Source organism: Magnolia sinica, chromosome 12 (assembly GCF_029962835.1).
Source record: "Magnolia sinica isolate HGM2019 chromosome 12, MsV1, whole genome shotgun sequence".
Lineage (NCBI taxonomy): Eukaryota > Viridiplantae > Streptophyta > Magnoliopsida > Magnoliales > Magnoliaceae > Magnolia > Magnolia sinica.
In genome coordinates, this window is record NC_080584.1 from 72,221,676 (window position 1) to 72,225,783 (window position 4,108).

Genomic DNA, 4,108 nt, shown 5'->3' on the forward strand with positions numbered 1-4,108 from the left:
AAGTATCAGTAGATTCAGGTCACAGGGAAGTGTTTGTTTCAAAATGTCAACCTGGTCGAAACCAGTAAATAGAGCAAGGGGCTTATCATGCCCTAATCGGTTTAAAGGTTTTGATCTATGCTTATACTTGAATTGCTGTGGTTGAATATAATGCAAATACTTCTTTCATGTAAATTGGAGTCTAGAGGAATTATCTGCTCCTCAACTAAATATGTGATGGCTTGATCTAGTTTTGTTTTTCACGTGGGCATTTTTCATGAAAATTTTGTGAGGCTTTATTCACGTTAACTAAATGCAAGAGGTTAATATTCAGATATGATGATCTTTTGGGAATCTAAAATCATTAGTTGCTATCAGATTTATTCGAAGTGGTTGATCGAAGAGCAAAGCTAGTTGTGAGTGAGTTGTCAGATGAGCAGTCCATACGGCCACCAGGTATGCATCCCAATACATTTAATGGTTTTTCATTTAACAATGTGTTTTGTTTGTACCTGGAGGGGGAACACCTTTGTTTTGAGCATTTACACATGCTTTTCATGGATTTTAATTTTAATTTTTAATTTTAATTATTATTATTATTATTATTATTATTATTATTTTAATGGTTGTCTGCTACTTAACTTTTCTCTATTTTCTTCTAGCAACGAATAAGCTTCCAATGGTAAAGAAACTCAAGCGAAGAGGGAGAAATCAAAGGAGAAGGTATTTAAATGCCTATCTTTCATTTTATTTATTTGCTTATGGGCAGAATACTTAAAATGTATTTGTTGCCCAACAACAACAATTATGTTATTTATATAAAAAATTCTCAAACTTGATTGTTTTTATAGGGTCAGTTGACACTCTCCATTGCTGAACCTCCTAATCCTACAACAAGTGATCCTCAACATGAACGAGAGCAGACTAGCATAGAATCATCTGCATCAAGTGTGACATCTGATAAAGATGAAGATGCCCCATCTGAAAATGTTGCTACCGTGTCCAGTAATTTTATAAACCAGAAAAGTACAGATGTTTTTGGCGAGTTGTGGAAATTGAAGCCATTGCCTGAAGAAAGGAAGTGCAATTATCAGTGATCAGATTTGACACCACTCATGTAGGATTTTAATCAATTGTGCCTAAATTTAGGCCTACAAGCACTTCAGCCTTTTGACACCACTCATGCTAGGAGTAGACCATATAAAGGATTTGTTATTTATTTATTTATATTCAAGACCATTTTCAATTTATTGTAATAAATTTATATTTTTTTATTGTGTAGTAATATAAATTTTGTTTAATATTAGTTTTAATTGTATTGCATCATTTTTATGTTTCAAATATTAAAAAAATACAGGTTTCAATTGAATTATATATAATAATAAAAAATTAGTGGCCTGCACTGGGCCGTTTCAAATCTATACAAAGACTATTACCGGCGCTTGTATAGACTTTTGTCGGCGCTTTTTCGTGACTAAAAGTATCCGAAAAGCAAGCTTTTGCCGACACTTAGATAGACTTTAGCTAGCGCTTTTTTTGCTTTTGCCGGTGCTTCTGTTAGAAATACCAATATCTAGGGCGCCGGTAAAAGTAACATAGTATCGGTAAAACTTTTACCGACATACCCCTTGGCCGGCACTTGTCTAGAGCCGGTAATATAAAGAAATAGTGCCAGTTTTGGAGCCTTTTACTGGTGGTTTTGATCGCCGGTAAAAGTCTCTTTCCTTGTAGTGAATGGACTTGGTTCCATAACTGCCTAGAACCTCAGACACAGGTGGTTTCCATTTGGTTATTGTGGCTTGCCACACACTTTCATCAATGGATTTTAAGAAAATCCTCATTCTGACTTTTCAATAAGCATAATTTGAGCCATCAAAGGGTGGTGGCCTGGTAATAGACAAGTTATCGAAATTTGACATAATAAAGCTCAAGATCTTTACACTGAAGGAACTTAATCCAAGTTAATGAGCAACTTAGATCTACTACCACTTGAAAAGGGTGAGCTCTCAGTCCTTGGGGGGGGGGAGGGTGAATAGGACTATGGCAATTAAAAAATTAATGAACTGAAAGATTAAATAAATAAGAAATCAGAGATCTCAATTATAGTAGATTTCTTAAAAATAGTCGTTCCTTCGTGTGTCATTTTAAGAATCTCTCAGGCTTGTTTATTTGTATCATATGAAATGATTCTTTTGAATTTATCAGGTGATAGAGCACATGTAATTGCATTTAAAGCCTTAACATTTGCACTGCTTTGATATTTCTGAGATGTAGTCCATAAAAAAAAAAAAAGTTTTTTAACGGATTTGGTCCCATCACTGCCTAGAACCTCAGACACAGGTGGTTTCCATTTGGTTACCGTGCCTTGCCACACGCTTTCATCAATAGATTTTAAGAAAATCCACATTCTAGCTTTTCAATAAGCATAATTTGAGCCATCAAAGGATGGTGGGCTGGTAATAGACAAGCTATCAAGATTTGAGATAATAAAGCTCTAGATCCTTAAACCCAAGTAACTTAATCCAAGTAAATAAGCAACTTAGCTCTGATACCACTTGAAAAAGGTGAGCTCTTCGTCCTTGAGAGGGAGGGTGAATAAGACTATGCTAATTTAAAAATTAATGAACTAAAAGATTAAAAAAAATCAAAAATCACAGATCTCAATTAGAGTAGATTTCTTGGCAATAGTCGTTCCTTCGTGTGTCATTTCAAGAATATCCCAGACTTCTTTAGCTGTATCACATGAAATGATTCTTTTGAATTTATCAAGTGATAAAAACACATGTAATTGCATTTAAAGTTTTAGCATTTGCACTGCTTTCATTTTTCTGAGGTGTAGTCCATAAATAAAAAACAGTTTCTTTAATAGACATGGTTCCAGCATTGCATAGAACCTCAGACACAGGTGGTTTTCATTTAGTGATTGTGGCTTGCCACACGCTTTCATCAATAGATTTTAAGAAAACTCTCATTCTAGCTTTTCAATAAGCATAATTTGAGCCATTAAAGGGTGGTGGCCAGGTAATAGACAAGCCATCAAAATTAAAATCAATTAACTTAATCTATGTAAATGATCAACTTAGCTCTGATATCACTTGAAAATGGTGAGCTCTCAGTCCTTATGGGGGGGGGGGTGGTGAATAGGACTATGCCAATTTAAAAATTAATAAACTGAAAGATTAAATAAATAAAAAATTAGAGATCTCAATTGTAGTAGATTTCTTGATAATAGTTGTTCCTTCGTGAGTCATTTCAAGAATATCCCAGGCTTATTTAACTGTATCACATGAAATGATTCTTTTGAATTTATCAGGTGATAGAGCAAATGTAAGTGCATTTACAATCTTAGCATTTGCACTGCTTTCATTTTTCTGAGGTGTAGTCCATAAATAAAAAACAGTTTCTTTAACGGACTTGGTTCCATCACTGCATAGAATCTTAGACACAGGTGGTTTCCATTTGGTTACTGTGACTTGCCATACACTTTCATCAATGGATTTTAATAAAATCCTCATTCTTGTTTTTCTACAAGTATAATTTGAACCATCAAAGATAAGCTATTGAAATTTAACATAATAAAGCTCTAGATCTTTAAACTTAAGGAACTTAATCCAAGTAAATGAGCAACTTAGCTCTGATACCACTTGAAAAGGGTGAGGTCTCAGTCCTAGGGGGTGAATAGGAGTATGCCAATTTAAAAATTAATAAACTGAAAGATTAATTAAATTAGAAATCAGAGATCTCAATTGTAGTAGATTTCTTGACAATAATCGTTCCTTCGTGTGTCATTTTAAGAATATCATAGGCTTGTTTAGTTGTATCACATGAAATGATTCTTTTGAATTTATCAGGTGATAGAGCACATGTAATTGCATTTAAAGCCTTAACATTTGCACTGCTTTTAATTTTTCTGAGGTATAGTCTACAAATAAAAAACAGTTTCTTTAATGGATTTAGTTCCATCGCTGCCTAGAACCTTAGACATAGGTGGTTTCCATTTGGTTACCGTGGCTTGTCACTTGCTTTCATCAATGGAATTTAATAAAATCCTCATTCTAGCTTTTCAATAAGCATAATTTGAGCCATCAAAGGGTGGTGGCCTGGTAATCGATAAGCTATCAAAATTTGT

The 4,108-nt window shown here is 34.0% G+C and overlaps 1 long non-coding RNA gene across 1 annotated transcript; it reads left to right on the forward strand.

Moving 5' to 3' along the window:
* Nucleotides 1-302: 302 nt before the first annotated feature.
* On the forward strand, nt 303-1,342 carry LOC131221668 (uncharacterized). The gene is made up of 3 exons (XR_009159517.1): nt 303-435; nt 653-702; nt 831-1,342. It is a non-coding gene; the product is annotated as an uncharacterized LOC131221668 (long non-coding RNA).
* Nucleotides 1,343-4,108: the final 2,766 nt, after the last annotated feature.